We start from the raw sequence: 9,789 nt of genomic DNA, 5'->3' as shown, positions 1-9,789 counted from the left end.
TATGCCGTCATCCAGACCAGACTCTCACATTGGTCAGCTGTCCTGGTGACCTGCTGAATAGGACAGGCCCAATGCCTGGAAAGTGCCCTTAAAAATGGTTGCTCTTGTTAAGAATCATTCACCAGGTTGCAAGTTCTTTGACCTACTCTTGCAACTTTTCTGTAAGTTTGAAATTACTTCAAAATAAATAGGTAAAAACTGAGTTATTCTCTTGGAGTAGTAATTCTACTTCTGAATATTTAGCCCAATGAAATAAAAAATTTAAATTCTCATGCAAGAAAACAATATGTGCAAGATATTATCCTGACTATCTAAACACTGAAAATGATATATGTCCAAAAATAGGGGAAGAGTCCTATATAATATGTCAGTATAATGCAACACTGTGTAGCCATTATCATGACTATAGTGTAATTGTATAGAATATCAAAATCAATCATAAATTACCTTACACGAAAAAGTAGAAAACAAATTTGTATATGAACTATGATATAAACTATGTAAGCACCACATATGAGTGTAATAAAGATTGGGAAATGATCAAACGTGGAGTGCTGTTATTTATTTCTTTTTACATTTTAAAAAATAAACTTTATTTTTAGAACAGTGTTAAATTTACAGAAAAAATGAGGATGTATCATATTCCCTGCACCTACTGTTCCTATTAGCATATTAAATTAGTATGGTACATTTGTCACAATGAATGAGCCAAAACTGATGCATTATTATTATTTTTAATTTTTAAATTTTTTTTAATTGAGGTATATTTGTTTTACAATGCTGTGTTCGTTTCTGCTGTACAGCGAAGTGGAGTTCCCTGTGCTATACAGCAGGTTCTCATTATGGAGTGCTGTTGTTATTATTATTAATTTATTTATTTTTGGCTGTGTTGGGTCTTCATTACTGTGTGCAGGCTTTCTCTTGCGGTGAGCAGGGGCTACTCATTGTTGCGGTGCACTGGCTTCTCATTGCGGTGGCTTCTCTTGTTGTGGAGCACAGGCTCTAGGAGTGCGGGCTTCAGTAGTTGTGGCACATGGGCTCAGTAGTTGTGGCTTGTGGGCTGTAGAATACAGGCTCAGTAGTTGTGGCACACGGGCTTAGTTGCTCTGAAGCATGTGGGATCTTTCTGGACCAGGGTTCAAACCTGTGTCCCCTGCATTGGCAGACGGATTCTTTTTTTTTTTTTTTTTTTAATTTTTATTTATTTTATTTTTGGCTGTGCTGGGTCTGCCTTGCTGAGCACGAGCTTTTCTCTGGTTGCGGCGAGTAGGGGTCACTCCTCATTGTGGTGTGCAGGCTTCCCATTGCCGTGGTTTCTCTTGTTGTGGAGCACGGCTTCTAGGCACGTGGTCTTCAGTAGTTGTGGCACACGGGCTCAGCAGTTGTGGCTCGCGGGCTTTACAGTGCAGGCTCAGTAGTTGTGGTGCACGGGCTTAGTTGCTCCGCAGCATGTGGGATCTTCCCGGACGAGGGATCGAACCCATGTCCCCTGCATTGGCAGGCGGATTCTTAACCACTGCGCCACCAGAGAGGTCCCTGGAATGCTGTAACTTTTGATGCATTTTTTAAAATACTTTGAAATTGCTTTAATAAAAAGAGACTTACTGACTTTGCACTGGATCCAGGCTAGTCTGAGTGCGACCAGCCGTTTCTCTCTGACTCGGGCAATGGAAGGGCAGGCCTGGTCAAGAGGAGGCAGGCTTGTGTGCCGGAGGGTTAGGAATTTTCCTTAATCTGTTATGGAAAGTTATGGAGTTACCCATGAATGTGTTCAGACACTCCTAGAATACATCTCTTGTTTAATCAATTCCTTCCTGGAGGGAATCGACTTGCTCAGGTTAGCCTCTTGATTCTCTAAAACAGAACTTTCTGTCCCATCAGAAAGAGAAAGAAAATACCATGATATCACTTATACGTGGAATCTAAAATATGACACAAATGAACTTACCTATGAAACAGAAACAGAGTCACAGACATAGAGGACAGACTTGTGGTTGCCAAGGGGGAGGCGGGTGGGGGGGGGATGGACTGGGAGTTTGGGATTAGCAGATGCAAACTATTATATAGAGAATGGTTAAACAACAAGGTCCTACTGTAGAGCACAGGGAACTATATTCAGTATCCTGTGATAAGCCATACTGGAAAAGAATACACAAAAGAATGTATGTATATGTATAACTGAGTCACTTTGATGTACAGCAGAAACTAACCCACCACTGTACATCAACCCTACTTCAATTTTAAAAAAAGAGCGGGGTTTCCCTGGTGTCGCAGTGGTTGAGAGTCCGCCGGCCGATGCAGGGGACACGGGTTCGTGCCCTGGTCTGGGAAGATCCCACATGCTGCGGAGTGGCTGGGCCTGTGAGCCATGGCCACTGAGCCTGCGCGTCCGGAGCCTGTGCTCCGCAACGGGAGAGGCCACAACAGTGAGAGGCCCACATACCGGAAAAAAAAAAAAAAGACCTTTCCATCCCTAAAAAATTGAGTTTGAAACATAACCCCTAGTTTCAGCCTTTCAGGAGTCTTTTTTTTTTTTTTTTCCTCCTTTTTGCGGTACGCGGGCCTCTCACTGTTGTGGCCTCTTCCGCCGCGGAGCACAGGCTCCGGACGTGCAGGCTTAGCGGCCGTGGCTCACGGGCCCAGCCGCTCCGCGACACGTGGGATCTTCCCGGGCCGGGGCACGAACCCGTGTCCCCTGCATCGGCAGGTGGACTCTCAAACACTGCGCCACCAGGGAAGCCCTCAGGAGTCTTTAAATAAGCACGTGTCCACTGTGCCCCTGTGAGCTGTCCTCCCTGTGACATGTGAGCTGTGCCTCTGTGGTGAGAACCTGTGGGTGTAAATCAGAAATTTCACCCTTTTTCCTCTGAAATCAGTTGCACCACTGTGGCCAGTTTGCCTGAGCTTTAGCTTCTTTCTGTTTCAGATGAGAGCTGTAAATTCACAGGGTTGTTATTTGACTCAAATAAGACAGCACGGGAAAGAAAAAGCTCTCAGGCCGATGACATGCTATGGGTGATTTCATAAGCCATTTCATAAACTTGTTTTTGCAGCTTCGTCCCTCTTATATCTTTCCTCAAATGGAAAATCCTTTGTAGGGGAAAACCTCTCCCTCTTTTTTCTACCTCAAATTTTCTCAAACTGTCTTTGAGTGTCACACTTATGAAAAATATCAATGCTAACGATGTTTTTCTTTTAAAAACAATATTACCGCACTAAATGTAAGATAAAAATGCAGGAAGAGAAGAGTATATGGGAAAACTATTTTCTGCTTCATTTTCCTGTAAATAAAACTTCTCTAAAAATGTTTATTAATTTTAGAAATATTTACTTGAAACTGCAAAAGATGGCCATTTCTGATATAAAATTATATAATAATATCATATGCACGTATACACATTTGACAAATTGTAAACAAGAAATTTTAGCTCTAAGATTACTTTTTAAATTGATTTTAAATACGGCAAGATTACATCTGAAAGAGATGGATATAAAGCCTATGTTTTACCAGTTGATTTCAGTTGACCTGTAGTAATCTCTAACATTTGAATATTTTCCTCAAATGACACTAAGAATCCAGTTTTTATGGTTTTTTGGCAGAGGTTAACTGGTCTGTGAAACCATCCACTGCCGTCTACTTATACGCACATCTATCCCATCTAATCCATATCTGTAAGGATTCCATCAGCATCTTAGGATTGTAAGGGTGTCTGTGGTCCGTTAAGTTTACCTAAAGGAGCTTAACTTTAAACCTGAGGACACTCAGAAGTGACCGTTGGAGTCGCTGTGTAGTTGATGCTCGGCGGTGACTTGTCCTACTATATCCAGTGCCACCCAAACCTGAGGCCTCATTGGAAACCTACATTTGATTTGTTTCCTTTCAGCCTTTCTGGTCATTTCCTTTTTGTTTGGAAATAACTACAGCAGCTATAACCAAACTAAGTGGTTATGGATCTGCCCACGAGCTGACCCCATAGTGTCAGGTCCTTGTGATGTCTGGGACAGGCCCGCAGAGGGGGCCAACGCCCTCCTCACCTCCCACGCACTCACACGACACAGTTACATGGGCGAGGCAGTCCGCGTCAGTTCTGATCATCGTGGGGGAACTGCATGCGTCCAGGGTGACAGGAACACTCTGTTTCCGCTGGACCCTCCCACTGCAGCATCATAGGATCCCCTGCCCACGGCCTCTTCCTGAGTCGAGCATTTTTGCCTGGTGAATTCAGCTCTGGTGGGGCCTCCAGTGCCCGTCTCCTCCACCCCAGGGAAGTGATGTGTTTTCTAGGAGATGCTCTTTTAACTCATCCTGACTGACTGTACATTTCTTTCCCCTGTGAGGCGTTTACACCAATCCCAACAAACCTGACATCAGATTTTTTTCCCAGCTCCCCTTTATCAGTGGGGTACAGGGTTTCCTGTTTGATATTAGATTGATGGCTTTAATCACATCCCAAATGTCACTTGTCCTATCTCACTGTGTGATTCAGGCATGGCTCAGTCCACAGCTTTTATTAGAAAATGAGGGAAGCTGCCAGAACATGGAACACTGAACACGCACTTGTTGATTGGAATAATCTGACCTATCCTCCAATTCGAAAGAAAGACCTTTGTGAGCACCAATCCGCTTACCTGTCATCACATCACAACTGCAACTGGTCAAGGGCAGAGACCCACCCATTCTCAAGGTACTAGCTGATGTGTTTGGGCTAATAGGGAAATTACTTTGGAAAGTGAAGAAATAATCAGGTTATAAATGTCCATCAACAGAGGAATGGGTAAAGAAGATGTGGCACACATATACGATGGAATGTTACTCAGCCAGCAAAAGAATGAAATAATGCCATTTGCAGCAACACGGATGGACCTAGAGATGATCATAATAAGTGAAGTAAGTCATACACTGATGTCACTTATATGTGGAATCTAAAATATGACACAAATGAACTTATCTATGAAACAGAAACAGACTCACAGACATAGAGAACAGACTTGTGGATGCCAAGGGGGAGGCGGGTGTGGCAGAAGGATGGATTGGGAGTTTGGGATTAGCAGATGCAAACTATTACATAGAGAATGGATACACAACAAGGTCCTACTCTATAGCACAGGGAACTATATTCAATATCCTGTGATAAACCGTAATGGAAAGAATACGAAAAAGAATGTGTATATATGTATAACTGAATCCCTTTGCTGTACAGCAGAAATTAACACAGCATCGTAAATCAACTACACGTCAACAAAAAATATAAAGAATTTTTAAAAATTAAAAACTTTTAAAAAGAGAAATAATCAGGTTACTAAGCACTCTGATGCCAACTTTAAAAAAACACCCCCCCGCCAAAGGGTTCACAGGAGAGGAGAGGTTATAGCTGAAGAAATAATATTTGAAACCAAGGGAGTAAGTGAGTCCCTCCGAGGGAGTGTTGAGATGGTCAGGTCCAAGCTTGGAGTTAGAATAAGAGCGTAAGAGTTTCTAGCACATTCGTGGGCACCGTGTTAATGAGCTGTTGGGTCCAGGCTGGTAGAGGGCAAAGGAGTCAGGGGTTGGGATAGGTGGAGCTGAAGAGGAGAGGAGACTTGGGGACTGTGAGGTGGGGAATGGGGACGGCTATGGGGAAGCATGCAGCTGGGAGGGAAGACACCTTCCCTAACCCTAACCTTGCTGGGAAATGAAAGGTAATCTGAGTCCTGAAGGAAAGGAGAAGCTACTCCTGCAGAGTGGTGCCAGCAGTGTGGTCCCCCACCTCACCGTTCCTGGCTGTGGTACCTAGGGGTTGCTGAGTGTTTGGAGAAGAGATAGAGGGAGGAAGGAGGCTCAAACAGGGAGATGCCAAATGCTTCCAGGGTGAGCCGGCCTTGCAGACACCACGGGATTGTGATAATAACTAATTTTATACAGTGCCTTGTCTCTTACAAAGCTCTTTCAGGTACGTGATCACTTCTGTTCACAAATGTGATCTCCTAGCAGCAAGACAGAGAAGGTGTTAGATCCAATTTGCAGAGCAGCAGACAGAGGCCCAGAGAGGACTTGCCTGTGGCCACAGAATTGTTCACTGGTACCGGAGGAAGCCCAACGAGGTCAACCGAAATAGAATCTGGGCTCAGCCAGGACAGTACACAGCAGAGGGCTCCGGCCACCTGTCAGTGGGCAGGCAGAGAGTCCACAGCAGCCGCCTATAGGTGGCAACTCAAGCGAGGATTAAGTTTGCTGATGTTTTTGTCTGTCGTGCCCCCAGCAGAACCCACACCACATCAGAAGCCGACGTGCTGGCTAGAGGGATGCTCTTGTGGTAGGTGTGCCCGCCAAGTGGCTCCCTGGAACCAATGCCACCTGGCGCTTTCCACGTCCTCAAGGCAGAGCCGCTCAGCTGGCTCTTGTCACCATGGAACGTTCCTGAGACTGTGTGTGTTTCCTCCTATCTCACACGGATGGGAACAGAAGACCGCTTCCCCGCATCCTGTGACTGCCCATGTCTCCTCCCGGGCCTCTTGGCTCCCAGGAATCCCCTGGGTCTGAAGTGGCCCCAGCCTCCCGGTCAGGAAGAAGGCATGGACGCTAAAAAGCTGAGGCTGCCACACGACTTTGCCTTGCCCACCTGCCTCCATCCTGCCAGGCCTGGGACGGGTGACTCTTTTTCCATCCCCAGAGATGCCAAAGGCGTGCCCTTGCCAGAGTCATTAAACTTGGCCCCATAGCCTGACCTCCCACTGGGCTGGGAGTCCCGCTTTGGTGGTGGTGGTGATGGTGGTAGTGATGGGTCCCCCAACCGTGCTCTGCCAGCCAGGATGTGCTCCACCTGGGGGGGTGGGGCAGCCCCGCCTGGCACTTTCTCCCTGAGAGAAGCAACAGGAGGCAGGTGGGATGGACAGGCTCACACCTGGAACACACCTGCGCAGAGGGTCTCTGACTGCCTCTATTAGCAGACACGGTCCAGCGATCAAACTAGGCCCCAGGCCATTCACCAGGTGCCACTTAAGCTCTTGGACCAGTTTCCTCATCTGTAAAATGGGAATGAAATCCACCCACCAATATCATTGGTGAGACCTTGCTATGCAAAAATAAGTTCAGTTATGACTCCCTATGAAATACCTTCATAAAGGGTACAGGTCAGAAAGGAGGGTGGGGGCAGGGCAGGCACAGAGGGCAGTGCAGCTACCTCTGCACACCCCACCTGGCTACCCAGCTCCTGGATCTTTCTCAGGCCACCCTGGGGTCATCCAGCTGTGCGGGGGGTAGACGGCACAGGGGACGGAGGGCTGGAATGGCTAATCCGCACCATTTCCCTTAAGCACTCTGCATGTCCTAAACAGGAAATTGTGCCCAACTGCTGAATTCCTGTGAGTGATTCAAGGTAAAGCAATAAACAAAAATGCATCTGAAGTGGTCCTATCTGGCTGGGGTTGGACAAAAAGTTAAACACAATTGTTGATGCACGCACTCCCACCCTGCCACGCCGAAGGGAGAACGGGTTTCCAGCAAGGGTTTAAACTTCCTCGGTTGCGACAGAGATAGCCTGAGTTCCCGGGGAGAATATTAATAGCCATGTCTTACACGGCACCTCCATGGTCAGGCCCTTCACACGTGTTCAGCCCTGTGAGGGAGGTGCTGCGATCGCGCCCATTTTGTAGATGAGAAAACAGAGGCACCAAGCGCTGCATGTCACACAGCTGGTAAGTGACACACCAGGATTTAGTCCAGCCTGACTCCAGAGTACCCCTGTGCAGCCACAGCGCAGCACCGCCCAGTGAAGACTCTCCCAGAGAGAGCAGTAAGGGCATCGGGGAGGGGGCCCCGTGGGGCCCTGAGCTGCCTGAAACGCTGTGAGAAGGCCAGGACTCTGCTGTGTGCTCAGGAGGTCTGGTCCCTTGCGCGGCCTTGAGCACAGAGGAGATTTATTGGCACAAGTAGCCGGTAAACTGGCCTGTCGGGCAGCAGACGCTGGTCTTTGCTCACTGTCTCTCCCCTTCTCTCTGTGTGACAGGGCCTCTCAGACTGGCGTGCCACGCGTCCAGGGGATGCAGACAGTCCTTATAGCCCGTCACCACAGAAAGATCCTGGAGACAGGCCCAGCCTGGGTCGTGTGTCTATCACTATGGCCTGCAGAGAAGCAGAGAGGGTGCAGGAAGACAGGAGCATTGGCCAGCAGGCTGCCTCGGAGATCACACACCAGTGCCCGTCTGCACTGACACCCTGGCACCGTAGTCCCATGGACGGGAAGGGACCCTTGTACTCCCAAACCAAAGGGAGAATAAATCGGATTTGCAGAATTATGGAACTAGAAGCAGCCCTGGATTCCACTTGACTTAGCCTACACTCCACACTTTCATGTCTCTGGACTAGTGGTGGTAGGACTGGGTCCCCGGTGCTCCTTGACCTGGTCCAGGGCTCTTTCTAGAACACCACGAAATCCACCTTGCCACTCCAAAGAAATGACTCAGACAAAGTTAAATATGGCTACAGGGTGAGGATGCTGCCCATCTGGAGAAAGGCTCAGTTACGACCCTCCCCGGAAGTAGGCATAGACAGCCCAGGGCAACTTCACGCGTGAAGCCATTACCACTTCCCAACAGGTTGATCTGATCTCCAGTTTTCCCTCTTAACAAAATCTGACTGTGGACTCTTCCTCGGTCAGAAGCAGAGCTCCCGCCCAGCTTCCCTGCTGTCCTCCTGTCCAGGGACTCTGTTTTGCAGTCCCAGGGCATCCTGGGAGAATCCTCAGAAGCACAGGCAGAGATGGAGTTTTTGTCATCCAGATAAGCTACTTTACGTCACCATTTCATTCGGATATGCTCACTGGGGTCCAGGAGACTTCATCTCAAGAACAAAAATCCTTTGCCTCGGGCTTCCCTGGTGGCGCAGTGGTTAAGAATCCGCCTGCCAATGCAGGGGACATGGGTTTGAGCCCTGGTCCCGGAAGATCCCACATGCCGCGGAACAACTAAGCCTGTGCGCCACAGCTACTGAGCTTGCGCTCTAGAGCCCGTGAGCCACGGCTACTGAGCCCGTGTGCCACAACTACTGAGCCCGCGTGCCTAGAGCCTGTGCTCCACGACAAGAAAAGCCACCACAATGAGAAGCCCACACACCACAACGAAGAGTAGCCTCCACTCACCGCAACTAGAGAAAGCCCGCGCGCAGCAAGGAAGACCCAATGCAGCCCAAAATAAATAAATAAATAAATAAATAAATAAATAAAAAATCCTCTGCCTCCACTTTCAAGCCACATGATGGGTCCCCACTCCACGGGGGGATAAGGAAGACAGAGACTCTCAATTCCAGTACTTACGTGCTCGCTCTTCCGTCTCTCAGACATTGGCTAGAATCTTGCTACGTGCCAGGCAGGGTGCGACGTGCTGGGGATACAAAGGCAGGTGACACTCGCCCTGCCCTCAGATAGCTGACAGTCTAGAGAGAGGAGACAAGGATGTACTAGAGAAGATGCTGGCAGATTTCTCTGCAACGTGCCCAATGGTCCAGGGCCACAGGGTCTCCACGGTGACTGTGCAACACTGTCATGGCAGTATGAAAGCAGCCACGTGGTCCACACAGGAGTGTGGCTGGGTTCTGATACAATGTTATGGACCAAGCCGGGTGGCGAGCTGGACTTGGCCCGTGGGCTGCGGTTTGCCGATCCTGCCCCAGAGGGTGGCGCACCAGCTAGACGTGACCACCCAGTGTGGGGAGGCTCAGAGGGGAGTCGGCACTTTTACTGAGGAGACATCAGGACCCAGCAGGCCTTGTGAAGGAGATGCAGGGTTGAGCTGACCGAAGAGTTGAAGCTACCA

Source organism: Phocoena phocoena, chromosome 21 (genome assembly GCF_963924675.1).
Source record: "Phocoena phocoena chromosome 21, mPhoPho1.1, whole genome shotgun sequence".
NCBI classification, from domain to species: domain Eukaryota; kingdom Metazoa; phylum Chordata; class Mammalia; order Artiodactyla; family Phocoenidae; genus Phocoena; species Phocoena phocoena.
This window is presented reverse-complemented; position numbering follows the sequence as displayed.